Source organism: Pleurodeles waltl, chromosome 2_2 (assembly GCF_031143425.1).
Source record: "Pleurodeles waltl isolate 20211129_DDA chromosome 2_2, aPleWal1.hap1.20221129, whole genome shotgun sequence".
NCBI lineage: Eukaryota > Metazoa > Chordata > Amphibia > Caudata > Salamandridae > Pleurodeles > Pleurodeles waltl.
The window spans coordinates 627,851,807-627,867,254 of NC_090439.1; positions in this window are offsets into that span (position 1 = coordinate 627,851,807).

Genomic DNA, 15,448 nt, shown 5'->3' on the forward strand with positions numbered 1-15,448 from the left:
GCCTACAAGTATAGGTTGTCACATTAGTACACAAAAGAGTCCCAGACAACACAAGCCAACTACTGCCAGTAAAGGTCTTTTCAATAGTGCCAGCTACATCTACATGATCCCATTCTGTGTTTTTCTTTCAGCTGATCAGGGGTATGGCATCCAGCCGTGGCTAATGACACCATTTGGGAACCCGACTACTGCTGCAGAGCGGGCATACAATGACGCCCATAAGAGGACACGCAGCATTGTCGAGCGGACCTTTGGGATCCTAAAGTCAAGGTTCCGCTGCCTTGACAACACTGGTGGTAGCCTACTATATTCCCCAGAGATGGTCTGTAGGATCATACTCACTTATGCCATATTGCATAACATTTGTGTAAAAAGGAACATTCCCCTCCTCGAACCAGACCCATACATGCCTGAAGACGACGAAGAGGAGGATGCTGGCCTGCAACAGGAGGGGGAACAACCAAACACGGCTGCTGGAGTGCGTAGGCGCCAACAGATTGTAAATTATTTATTTTCTTAATTTTCACTATCACCACTTAATGCACAATTGTAAATAAACACAGATAACAAACACCACATCATGGTTTGGCCTATTCATTTCTGCCCACCTTTAGTTTGAAATAGCTGAAGAAGAATGTCGTCTCATTGAGCAATAATGACATAACAATCATCACACAAAAAATATACACCACAAATGTAATGGCCACCATACAATGGTCAAATACACACACCATGTAAATGACAGACATCCTGTACAGTTCACCTTTGAAGGGCAATAGCTGAGGACCACACATATGACTCACATACATGTAGGAAACATGGATCATCGCAGCAGATGGCACACAACTAAAACACCATCACTCAACTAGGGGAAAACAGGCCTCATACATAAGCCAGTTCACATGCTAATGCTTCAGGAACAGGAATGTAGTACTAGACTCTTGCCAACAGTAATTCCAATTACTTACTATCATTGCAATGACTATCTGTCACTAGAGTTACACATAAGCAGAACATACACAGCACAAGTGCTATACCTATGACAAGCATCCAGCACTTCACATCCCATCTACATGTCAGGCCTTTTCTAAAAACAATACACACACTTGCAGCTGCTCACACCCCACCTGTCTGAAGAGGTCCCTGGAAGTCCGATTTGTGTACACTCAGATTCCCTCATCTACACACACACACTCACAAGAGTCATCCAGTGTGCCACACCCTTTACTATGCCGACCATTGTCATACTACCATCTCACTGCATGGAACACAGCTCATATAATACACTGCCTTGGAGTTCATAAGGCCTGGTATCACCTGTAGATTGATTCTTCTGTGAAAGGTACTGTAGGCTATTTCTCAGCTAATCCCATCTGACAGGACTAGTGAGACACAGATGGAGGCCACACCTGTGATCCCCTCCATGCACACCACCCAAATATACATGCCCTGTCCCTGCAGATGCCTCCTACTGCATACATGTTTGAATGTGAGCCATTACATCATTAAGCTTTGACACTGATGTTGCCGTGTAACACTTTATCAGGGTTCATGTGTCACCTTCAAAGCAACACAGGACATACACAGTGTGACATCTCAACTGTCTAATGATCCCTCTGACCAGTCCTAGTCAGAACACGTGATCCTGTGATTGCTGAAAGAGCTTGCACCTGATTGACCCAGCATCCTGTCAGCCTGACTGGCACCTGTCTGTGGGTCACTCTACAGATGCCTGAGGTCCACCTATGGACCACACATGCTGTCCAATACCTTTTGTACCTCAGACAATAATTTGTCATTAGCCTCATCAATGTATACTCAAATACATAGTAGTGCATCATCTGACTGTCATTTGCATCAGATTTGTGACAGTGCCCATGAATAGGCAAATCTTGGCCTTTCCGTTGTCTGACCTTCTGTAATGCCTAAACTTAAAAGTGTGACAGTGGACTAGGACCATAGTGTATGATGGTGTATGATGGTGTAAATGGCCTCCATAAAAACCAGCAACCTCAGATAATGTCCATGAAAAGTCAACACATATGAGAACCCTGGCTGTTCAAAACTCTGAGTAACACTTTTTCAAATGATAAAGATGAGTCGTGTGTTGAATACCACCCATTTACGTCTGCACAGAGGCTATGATGTTTCATGATACATTACCATCCACCGAGGCCAACTGGAGTACAAATGTGGCAATGACACATGCCAGATCCAGACACCTGAGACATTCTCTCACTCAGCACAAAAAGGTTGCCCATTTGAAAGTCTCATTACACGTGTTCAGTGACAGGGTGGGACCATCCATGTGTAGGTGACCATGTCCTCAATGGCTTCTCTCCATTTTTTCTACAAACAATGCCCAATTGGAACATTAGCTGTCACTAACTCAAGAGGAGACCTGGAAGGTACAGTGACAACATACTCCCTGACAGCTGATAGTGGATCTACATTGGACCACACATATAAACATGTGCCATCCAATCAACAACATATATGCAAGCAGCCGATCACAGTAGTGTTCCAGTTGGAACCTAGCAGGAATAATGAAACATGCCACTAAACCAGGTAATGCATAAAGGGCCACATATATCAACAACCTATTTGTCATCAGCACATGAGGAACGTCGAGATTTAGCAAAAAATATGAATGCAAAATGGTATGTCAGATTGCTCCAAAGAATCAATAGGGCAAACGTCAAATGGGCAAATGGGATTATTGAATGGCAAACAGTGAATCATACCCTATGGGCTTCCGTGAGCCTGCTGCTGCAGGTTTAGCATTACTGAATAAATGAAATCCTTGGATAAATGTGCAAATCTGGAAGGGCAAATCCTAGGGTGCTGGGGGCCTAAGTCCATCTCTACCGCCCCCCAAATATACATGAAATATGCACATGTGAAGTACACACATGCATAAGGCGCATGTGTGGCCTACATGTCAAAAGTAAAACACATATAAGATACACAAATTCATAATTAGGATATGGTTACCCCCATAAAAAATGTAGCTGACAATTGCACTACCTATTTGGCCCATAGATAATTTGGATTACCGTGATAAATGTGGACACATTTTTGCTAAGGAATACATCCTGGTATCCCATTCATCATTTCAAATTAGCCATCAGCAATTACACAAAATATGTGTACAATTATGGGTTACAACCATTTGGAGCAATCATTACTATTACACTGTTAATGCCTTCTATACATCCTATAAGGGACATGTGCCATAGCTAACCCCAAATGTGTATCACTTAGCACCGTTTGGTCATGACTAAATTCTTTTCACAATTTGACAAAATAAAGACATAGGCCCTCATTCTGACCTTGGCGGTCTTTTCGCAAGACCGCCGAGTTACCGCCGCGGTGAAGACCGCCGACCGCGGCGGTATGCCGCTGTGCGCATTCTGACCGCTGGGAGCGTTCCGCCGGAAAACCGCCAGCAGCCACACTGGCGGTCGGCGGGAAAGTGGAGACTGGTCAACCTCCACCGCCACGCCAGCAGAACACCGCCCACAGAATTACGACCCACATTTCTGTGTGGCGGTCTTCTGTTGGCGGTCTTCTGTTGGCGGTCACCTCCCCATGGCTCCTGTCACCTCCCGGAGGACCAACGCACAAGGTAAGTTGACCGTCCGTGAGGGGAGGGGGTGGGGGAGTGTTGTGTGATGTGGGCGTGCATGGGGGTGTGCGTGTGAGTGTGTAGAGGGGGTGTGTGAGTGCGTGTATGCGGGCGGGGGGTGCTGCTGTGTCTATGGGTAATGTGTGCTGTTCGGCAGGTGCGCGTGTCTGCATGTATGTGTGCGGGTATGTGTCCCCGTTGTGTATGTGTGTGTAGGGGGTGTGTATATGTGCATGTTGGGGGTGTGTGCATGTCGGGGTGCATGTATGTGCATGTCGGGGTGGGGGTGGGGAGGGGGTTCGTACCACCTCTGGGGGGTGGCAGGGGGGTGGAGGGTGTGGGGGGAGGACTCGGGTGGGTAGTGGGGGGTGGGGGAGACCCCTATCAGTGCCAGGGAAGGAATTCCCTGGCCCCGATAGTGCTTACCGCCATGGTTCGCACGGCGGTTCCCGCCCGCAAGAAACCGCGGCGGTAGGCAGGGTCATAATACCCTTAGCGGTCTTGGGACGACCGCCGGGCCGGAGTGCGCAAACTCCAGCCCCGCGGTCATGACCGCCGTGGCGGTCGGAGTGGAGAAGTGGCGGTCGGTCGCGGCGGGGACCGCCGCGGTCAGAATGCCATTTTTAATACCGCCGGTCTGTTCGCGGTCCGACCGCCGTCTCTCCGCCGACCGCCAGGGTCAGAATGAGGGCCATATTTGTCAAAATGCGTCATATTACCACGTATACAGCTTGTGCGTCATAATTTTTGACGCACAGGAGTGCACATAATGCTGAGTCCAAAAATCTCATTTTAAAATAAATATATTAATAACCAGCATTACATGGCCACCATATTTTATATATTGCGTCATATTTCCACGCACACAGCTTGGGCGTCATAAATTTTTGACGTACAGGAGTGCATATAATGCTGAGTCAAAAAATCTCCTTTTAAAAATAAATATATTAATAACCAGCATTACATGGCCACCATATTTTATATAATGCGTCATATTTCCACGCATACAGCTTGGGCGTCATACATTTTTGACGTACAGGAGTGCACATAATGCTGAGTCAAAAAATCTCATTTTATAATAAATATATTAATAACCAGCATTACATGGCTACCATATTTTATATAATGCGTCATATTTCCATGCATACAGCTTGGGCGTCATCATTTTTTGATGTAAAGGAGTGCACATAATGCTGAGTCAAAAAATCTCATTTTATAATAAATATGTTAATAACCAGCATTACATGACCACCATATTTTATATAATGCGTCATATTTCCACGCATACAGCTTGGGCGTCATAAATTTTTTACGCACAGGAGTGCATATAATGCAGAGTCAAAATTATATTTCATATTTGGTCATCATATTTGCCAGCGGCTTAAATTTCAACTCTAGAACTGTAAAATAAGCCTCACACAAATATAAGTGAAAAATGACTAAAACATTTTTGACTTTGCATTATGTGCACTCTTATGCGTCAAAAAATATGACACACAATCTGTATGCGTGAAAAAATGACGCATAACGGAAAAATAAAAACGGCGGCCATTTTAGGCAGGATGTGATGTAATAGGATATCCTGTTTAAAGATTCTGTATTGTGGGTGTACTTTCACTTTCACTTTGCAGTCTCAGATTATTCTAGACTGTGTGGCTGTGTGGAAAGTGTTGTCCTGTGTTTTAGTGCTTTTGTGTCCAGTGTACTTCTCTATTGTGCTTTTGTCATCATTGTCTTGTTGTTGAATACTGTCTGAGTGTGTATTGTATACTTTTGTCAAGTCCAGTGTTTCTTTTATTGTCTGTGGGAGTCTGTTCTGGGTAGTGTAATTTTGGGGTTAGTTGGGCTCTTATTCTTAAGTTTTCTTTGTTTTTCACTACTCTACCTTTCCCCATTTCCCCCTTTTTCTTTTTTTCCTACTTTTTCCACTTTGTTAGTGCAGAGATGTCAGGTAGGCCACGGCTTGCCAGGATGGGTGAGGAGGAATTGGGGGGATTTGTATGGCTTGTTTGCCATTTCCTCCCACTCATGCTGGAGGCTGGGGGTCGTGTGATACAGGGGTATCACACGGAGGCACGTAAAGTCCGGTGGGGGAAGGTGCCCCATCACTTTGTCCGTGTCTATGGGAGCCTGAGCAATGACCATCAACTCAAGCACCGCTGGGCTGATCCGATATCCAGGGAGCAGGAACTGCTGGACCACCTGGGAATCAGGATTGGTGGCTATGTTGGTGAGTACAAATCAATTACATGTGAACAATTGAAAGCTGTGTGGGGACATGTGATGATTGTTACCCAATCTACTAGATAAATAGCTGACTGTGTGTAATGCTAGGGAAACCTACTGGGTAATTGTTGCACAATGTGTAGGAAGACAAATGCTAGCAGTCAGGTAGCTCATGTTTTCTACACATACCGGTTGCCTGTAGCTGTATGTAATGTAGTGTTGCCTGTGTGTCAGACAAGCAATACGTTAATGCCTCTATTTGAAGTCTACAGGTCACAATAGCCAGTGAAAAATGGATGTTGAAACATCATACCTACATATGTAGACTCCATAGCTAGACTGAAATTTGTAAACCCAAAATGATGCTATAAATGAGTGCTGCCTTCACGTCAATTGAAGTTAGCTATGTTGTCCACACATATGTCACATGTGTGTCTGGTTGGTGTGTGTTGAAAATGACCACATAGGCTGTTTGAGTTTGAGGGGTCATGCAGTCCTCAAGTAACCAGCTTTTGGATGTCTCTCTGGAATGCACATGATGAGATGAATGCACCCCGATATTGTTGGGGCATACTAATGGAGGTGCATCTTTGACACCACATGACTGTCCTGGCCACTGCATGTGTGTAGTAGGGTGTGTAACTGTAGCAGGAGACTCATCCAATGTAAATGTTGATTAAGAATTATTCCATGCAGTATGAGCATGTGTCAAAGTGTTTAAATACGCATGTCATATTCTCACATTGTCTTTGTAATTGCAATTGTTTGTCAGTGCACGGAGTCTGAGTATATTCTTCCTTCCATGCTTTACAGGTGGACCTGCACCGTACACCGTGGGAGAGGTGGCTCATTTTGAGGACACCTACAGTGAGTGTTGCATGTTTGCTGTTTTTATTGTTTGCTAGTGATGCATGATGGACTACTGTGTGTTCAACAGAATTCAAGGTTTGATGCGCTGCCCATTCATTAGTATTGTTCCATTAGTGGGATTTCAAATATCACCTCAGTTTCAGTAGACCTATGCTTATCCATCTCACAGATTTAGGGTCTGTAGGCCATTCCAGTCGGGCCTGCTATGGGGAATGGGATGAGTCATGTGGAATACACTGGTTAATATAAGAGTTGCTCTGGGACTTGCCTTGGACTGAGTCTGCATTTCAGACTGACATTCTCCCAGATAGCTTCTGCAAAAGGCTTGTCTTAAATATTCAGCTTCCCTAGTTGAGGATGGACTGAGTACACTGTGGGTTGGATCTTCCGGGGGCATGTACTACCACAAGTTGAACTAGAAGTGTGTGGGACTAGAGTGCAATGGCCTAGGTGTTAATTCCACTCATGATCATGAGTGTTCTTGCTCCTCTGTGTGTGTGGTAAAATATGCCTCACTGGTAGTATGTGATGTTGGCCTAAGTCAGTACATTTTGACATGTGTGGACCTTGGATAGGACAAGGTTTGGCTGACTCCATTTTGTTGCTAGCCCTTCATTGGTGTTGTGTGTGGAGGCAAATACTTGTTGAGCTTTCTATACACTCCTGGGTGTGCATTGAATATGGGATTGTTGGTTGTTCTTCCCACCCCACCCTCAAAGGCTGCCATGTGTTTGGGAATAGGGTACCTAGGACTGTAGCAACCAGTATGTTACACATACTTGTGACCTTTTGCAACTTTGTTTTGAACCTAGTGTACACATTCGGTTATGGCACATAAGTTCTATATTAGCAAAAAACATTTACAAATGGCATATATTGAGGGTTGTGATTGTTATCACATAGAGTGACATATGTAGTGAAGTCAGTAGGCGGAAGAGGTTCAGCCATAATGTCAGCTGCATTACCCATTATTTGGATGAGAAGTTTAGGCTGATGTCACCCATCATGTAGAGACATGGATATGCTAGGTGTGAGATGCCCTCTGTATGCAGGCTTCCCATGTACTTCCTCTGAGACTTTCAATGGTCAATGTTGTGAAAATCGCTGTTACAAATACAGTACAAGTAATGTGCAATTGACCCATTGTGCTATTCTAACCAATGCATTTCCTATGGTAAATAGTTGCCCTTTCTCTTCACAGCTGCAAACATGAGTGCCGCACAGAGACATCAGTTTGAAAGGCGTGCAATGAGATACCGGCACATCCTGCAGGTGCAGTTGGGGTTCAGAAGGATGGCCCGAAAATACCAAGCAGATCGGGCCTCCGGAGCATGGTGGGCCTCACCACAGGGTGGCCCAACATTGCCCACAACAGCCACCACCACCACATCCACCAGTTCTAACCGAGTGGCCCCAGCAACGGCGGGGACAGTTGACCCTGCCTCTGCAGCGCGACCTGGACCCAGCGATTTCTGAGCTGCAGGACAGTCCAGTGGGCAAACAACAACTCCCACACCGTGCACCTCTGCCAGCACACAGACTGCAGCAGCCCCTCCTATTGACCCTGCAGCATTCCTGGCATTAAACAAGAAAATGGACAGGTTTATTACCAAGGTGGACAAGCTAAGCCAGGATGTGGCCTACATTAAGAAAAAGGTTCGGTCCATCAGGCGGACCCTACGGAGGGCCAACCTCTAGGACTTTATTGCTTGTTTTATTTATCCCTCCCCTCTCTCCTCTTTCCTTTTTGTACTGATAGTTGGGTTTTGGGGATTAGTGTTAGGTTAGTGTAGGTTGTTAGCTTAGTTACTGTTAGGGAGGAGGGTGGGGGGATCCTTATTCTTTCTATTTTTCATTTTTGTGTGGATGGGTGGGTGGGTGTCAATGTTGGGATTCCTGTCTGGTTGTAAAAAAAAAATATATATATATATATAATTTTTTTTTTTAAAAACATTACAAAAAAATATATGTTTGTTTAGGATAGTATAGTATGTGTGTAGGTTAGTATATGTTGTCCTGCATGTGTCCTGTCTCATAATGGTGGGTGGGAGGTTGATGTTTAGATCGATTCGTTATAGGTGTAGAGTAAGTTTAGCTTAGGTTAGTTAGGGACAGTTGTGGGTTAGGAGTAGTCAGGTTAGATTAGTGTAGGTATGACTTTTCCCTTAGTTGCCTCTGGTGTGAATACATATGAATAAAGATATAGTTAACCCTTAGCTTTATGCGTTAACTGCTACTTGATCATGGGCTTGACATCAGTGTAGGTGAATGTTTTTCTATGACATTTGTGTCCTATGCTACACACCACAGAAAATGGAGGTTTAACATGACAGCTAACCCTGTGCAAACTTGGTAAGTATCCACCATTTGGTAGACCCACCATTAGTAGTTTACATAGATCATCAAGGATTTGTGTTGATGAGTAGGTATTCTACATCACAAAGGGGGTGATTCTAATTCTGGCGGGCGGCGGAGGCCGCCCGCCAGAATTCCGCCCCAATAATACCGCTCCGCGGTCAGAAGACCGCGGAGGGTATTATGAGTTTTTCCCTGGGCTGGCGGGCGGTCTCCAAAAGACCGCCCGCCAGCCCAGGGAAAAACTCCCTTCCCACGAGGATGCCGGCTCGTAATCGAGCCGGCGGAGTGGGAAGGTGCGACGGGTGCAGTAGCACCCGTCGCGTATTTCAGTGTCTGCAAGGCAGACACTGAAATACCTTGCGGGGCCCTCTTACGGGGGCCCCTGCCGTGCCCATGCCATTGGCATGGGCACGGCAGGGGCCCCCAGGGGCCCCGCGGCACCACCTACCGCCATCCTGTTCCTGGCGGGCGAACCGCCAGGAACAGGATGGCGGTAGGGGGTGTCAGAATCCCCCATGGCGGCGCAGCAAGCTGCGCCGCCATGGGGGATTCTAAGGGCAGCGGTAAACCGGCGGGAGACCGCCGGTTTACCCTTTCTGACCGCGGCCAAAGCGCTGCGGTCAGAATGCCCTTCGGGAGCACCGCCGGGGTTAGAATCAGGGCCAAAGTGTGCTTCCAGACTTGGTATTGTGGTAAATTTATTAGGTCGGACTGCAGTGTGATGTTCAGGGACATCTTTGTAGATGAGGTGTTGTTAACACTCTTGTCTTGTTGTCTTCATTGCTGACATAGATCATGTGTGTATAAATTCAGCATGACTTCCCTTCATGGAAGTATACTCAGAAAGGGTGATTGATGCAGTGTTTAGTTGTGTTTGCTTAGATTATGCTGCATAAATTCATTTTTTACTATTGCATGGTGCCTACATTTCTCAGACACCATTAGTTGACTTGGATTGCTATAGCTGGAGCATTATTCTGTCCAACACAGCATAATTGTGTGTTTTTTGTCCCTTCATCAGTTATTCTCCTCAGGATGGTCAGGCTATGATGCAATCCTGGCCACTGCACAGATGTCTCAGACTACATGATGTCAGGACAGTTGTATTGACAAGCTACATGGTTGTCACACAGGCACTTTAGAGTTACCTACTGCACAGTTGAAGTGTCAAATTACACAGAGACATATTAGGTGTGCAAGTGCTATTTAATGATAGGTGCTGTAGTGCCAAATGTACATTGTCCATGTTTGCTGAGTCCGTTCTGGTACATTCTTACATGGTGATCCTACAGTAGGGGTGTGGATGATGCTCCTGACATGCTGGGGTGATGTAACAGACAGTGCAGAGGGACAGGATTTGCCGAATAGTAGGAGAGAGACATTCACTAGCAATGCTGACAAGTCATACAGTGGTTAGCAGAACAGTCATTGAGTATAGTTGTAGTGAGACTGGCATTTGACAAAACGTAGGACCTTGGTCAATGTAGGCCATGGTGCAGGGACTAGTGCTTCCGGGTACTCTTCCGTGAGAATGTGATATGTTCCATGTCTTCTTCTTCTGATGTGTGTGTTGCCTGCTTTGTCCTTGTTGTTGGTTGTGAAGGGGCAACACATACCTCAGTGTTAGAAGACGTAGAGTCAGACATCCCGGGGGCTGCTCCCTGTGAAGTTCTTAAGGGCAGTACTGCTGCAAGGAGGGCCTGCTGGTTTTTGAGAATAGCAGCCACATCACAATGGTAGGCATCCAGGTCAGCCCTGAGGGGGTCATGATTGCATTCGTGCATGCAGTGGAAAGTTTGGGGTGCGAGGTGTTGTGGCAACTCCCTTACTGCAGTGGTGAATTCCTTTATGGTTTCTTGTAGTCCTTGCAGTATGGATGTTAGGGCTTGCATAGCTGCTGCCTGATCTGCAGATGACAACATGCACGAGCGCACCCCGTCAAGGCTGGCTGCCATATTTTGCATTCCCACCCGCACCTCCTTGGCCAGCTCCCGCTGTACACCAACTACAGTTCTTTCAAAGCTGGTGCCAGTGTCGTCAGAGTCCTCAGCTGTATTGGAGCTGGCAGGTCTTAGAATTGGGGTGGTGGGTGGTTCTTCTGTGATGGCTGCTTGTTCTGTGCTCCTCCTTGTGACTGAAGGTGGGGTCTGGAGGGTTTCAAGGACCTTTTGGATGGTCTCCTGGGAAATGTTTATGGGCTTGTCATCCATGTCATCAGGGAAATCAGGGACAGGCATATCGGCAGGAGATCCATGTTCCTCTGCAATGAAACAGGGTACAATTAGTGTGTCTGTGTTGTGACAGTTTTGACGTAACATGCAAGCCTTTTGATGACTTTACTTTGTGATCTTGTTTGGTATTGGTATCTGCTGTCCTTCATATGGGCATTGTTATAGGCCTATGCCCCACCTGTGTGTCACATGTATGATATAGAGTTATCAGACTTGTCTGCCTAATCGCCTCTAGGTGTTGCTTTGTACCAATTAGGGAATAGCCATCTTTTTGTCCTACTCGACCCTCCGTGTATATCTATTCTTATGGTGAGACCTTTCACTGGCTGTGGGTGTTGTGATTGCCCTGGCAGCACACTTGCCTCTCAGGACCTGCCCCAAAATCTGTTTGTTCACATTGACCTAATTGTAATTGTTATGTGGCATATCCTATGCATGGCAATGTTACGATGTGATATGGATGTAGACATTGTTGATGTTTCCAGCTGATGTTGGGTAATGTGTGTTTAATTGGATTGCCCTGTTTATCGTAACAATGTCCTATTTGGTCCTCTGACTGTGCTGGTGTGTTTCAGTGACCAGTTGCATGTGTCCCCTCCTCAATGTTGTTGTCTGAGCAGTATGACATTAGTGATGTTGCCTTGTTAGCCAGGCACGTGAGGGACCCTGACGTATGCAGCATGTGTGTGTCCTTAGTGCTGTGTGGCTCCTATTGCTATTTACTTTGGCTGATATATGTGTCAACTATGGGCATTGACATCTGAGTGTACTGATGCCTTTGTCTTATTTCTGGAGATTGTTGCAGATGTCATCCTCACCCCCTAATTTAGGTATGTATGTTCCAAGGGGAGGTTACTGCCGAGATCAGAGGTGTTAGTTTCAACTGTTGTTGCAGTTACATTGCAGTTGTTGTTTTGGCTACTGGATTACTGATAGGGACCTAGTTGATGTAGGATCTATTTTGACTGACGAGTGCCAGGATGTAAGTTTGACGTAGTGGCCTTCCCACCTGTCGCGACTTTCCCTTAGCTCTATTGTTGTCATGACAGGATGCCCCCATGGGACAGTTGTTGGTGCTGTGTTATGTTGTGCCCCAGCTTCTGTCTGTGCTGGCCATGCCCCCCTGCCGTGCCCCTTTACCCATGCCACTCCATATATATGCTGACTTACATGCATTGTGTAGTAGGTATTCCCCCCCGGTTGCTGTTAACATTATTGCATTTTAATTCCCCATGCGACTTACCCTGCATGTGCGTTGTCTCGTGGTAGTCTGCGCTGTCCTGTCCTTGAATCCCTGTGACGATCTCCTCAGGGATGATGGCTGCGACTATCTCCTCCATGTGGTCCAGGGCCTCCTGGTGTGCTGGACTCCCACCTCCAGTCTGCAGTGCTGCCTTCCTGTTCCTGGCCATTTTTTCCTTTGTCCTACGTTTGCAGTCATGCCAGCGTTTCTTACACTCAGTGACTGTCCTGCGTACTGCAGCCACACTGTTGATCTTGTCAACAATTTGTTGCCATATGGCGTCTCTCCTGCTGATTTACAACTTAGAGGTGATGAACAGTTGGTGCTGGTGTTCCGTCACCTCTTTAACCAGGATTTCCTGCTTCTCTGCACTGAAGTGACACTTTCTTTTTTTTCTATATATGTCTTGGTTCCTGTATGGATCATCCTGGCTGGTTCCTGGTCTGCTGTCATCTTCCTGGGGTCTGTATCATGCGGGGAAGGGCACGGCTGGGGCGCGTGGGTGAGGAGGAGCTTGGTGCATTTGTGTGGCTGGTGTGCCATTTCCTTCCCATGATGTTGGAGGCTGGGGGCTGTGTGATCCAGGGGTATCACACAGAGGCAAGACGGCTGCAGTGGGCAAAGATGCTGTTCCACCTGAGAAGGATATTTACCACCACACGGAATGAGCACCAGCTCAAGCATCGCTGGGCTGACATGGTGGCCTGAGAGCAGGACCTGCTGGACCACCTGGGTGTGGTGATTGGTGGCCCTGTTGGTGAGTATCACATTGACAAATATGTACAGTTCAATGCTCCTGGGTGACAGTAGCAGATGTTGTGACATGCTGCATGCAATGTTTGTGGCTATGTGGAATGCAAGTTGATCAAACTGTAAGTGTACCAGGAATGTGATGTAATACACATGGTAATACATGGTAACAATGTAGTCCACAGTTTTGTTGAGCCATGTCCGAACAGTATTCAGGGCCATATGTACCAAGCTCCTTGTAACCATCACTAATATCGAAGGTTTTTATACTTTTTTAGCACAGCATTTGTGTCATTTTTTGATGCAAAAGCAGCTCAAACTTGCAAAATACAAATATATTTTGCAAATTTGCGCCGCTTTTGCATAAAAATATGACGCAAATGAAGCACTAAAAAAAGTATAAATCTGGGCCTAAGTTCATTGAATTTCTTGTGTTTACATCAGGACAAATAATCATTCACATGGACAAACCCAAATGGCCCATTCTGCTACCAGATTGCACAACCACAAAACAGGATCTTCTAGTGGCATTTAGGATGAGGCTTTGAAATCCTATCACTGAGTCGCAGGCTCCTATGACATTTTTTTATTGGGCACAATTGCCGGGACTGAGCTATTGCAGTTACCATCTGTGTAACATTGGTGTCAACCCATTTTTAAACGGGAAAGGGTCAGCATGGGATCCCTCCTCTTTGTGAATGCATGGCCACAAACTATTTCTGATCATGAGTTGAGCAAGGTGCCACTGACTGCTTCCATAATTTTATATTAATGATGAAATAGGTTGTTAAATTACTTTCTGTCCACCCCTGCTGAAATATTGTTGCATTTCAACACATGTAAACATCTCAATAGGAAGGCAGTCACAGACATGGTGGTCTGCTGAGCTCAGCAGGCCTGCATTCCCAAGGGGTTTTCAAAATGAGACCTACCTCATCATGACTGAAGAGGTAGGTCCTTAGGCATGAGAGTTACAGCAGTGCAAGGTTGTTGTTAGATCAGCTAGAAAGAGATTAAACAAAGTAGATGCAAGGACGCAGCCTTGTTTCTGTCCTGTAAAGGTAGGAATGCATCTTGAAAGATGAGTCCCCAACCCTACCTTGACCTGTACCCTGTTTCTGTGTGTAACAAGATCAATAACTTAAGGAGAGCAGGTGGAACATTTTGGTTAGCCAGTTTTGACCACATGTTGCCTCAGTCAACGTGGTCAAATGAAGCCCTAAAGTCAACGAAGCAAAGGTACAGGGGTAACTTAGCACCCAGCTCCCCATCTCATAGTAGGTAGAAGGCCATGATGTTGGTTGTGGTTTCCATATGTTTACAGAACCCAGTTTGATTCACCTGAATTATGCAATTGAATGAGGCCCAATATGTTAGCTCCTCTAAAATGGTACGGGCAAAATATTTGGCCTCATTGTCGATAAGTGCCACAAGTCAGTAAATCTTTGCACTGCTCTTGTTACCGTGCTTATGGATCGGTGATTTTATCGACCCTCTCCATGAAACCGGAATTACAGCGTCATCTGAAATCTGCTGGAATAAAGATTCAAATTTCTCAAACCAGTAACTTGCATCCTGCTTGAGCAGTGCAGGTGGAATCCCATTGGGCCCGGGCCGCCCTGCCGTCTTCCTTTAGAGATCTGCCTCTGTATTAACTGGCTGGTCACTGTGAAGGGTTCCATGGTCTGATCTTGGGGCGAGCTTTCATCATCAACTACCTTTTTAGTTGTGTTATTAAGCTCATCAAATGAGAGTTTCCCTGGCACGCATGTATGGATTTGACTCTCATGGCGGTTAAAATGCTCATAGAGGAATTTTGTCTGAGCCTCTTCAGTCAAATGTGAGCTACTGAAGCAGTGGGTAGGACACTGTAGTGTATTACTGTGGACTAAAACCGAGCGGGTCATTATACTTTATATTAAAAAAGGAATTTAGCCCAAAATAACTCATCACCTTCACTTTTTATTGTTCAAGTAAGCTTTTTTAATGCTGCTTTGTTCTGTCTCAACTCTTGTTACAGATTGTCCACGCACGGTCTCGAGCGCAGTTTGCTAAGACTTGAATTGATATTTCTCTTGAGTAGCTTTACTTGCTCTACTTGTGTGAGTGTCGATTGAGCCTGTCGATTTCCTTGCCTTGGCC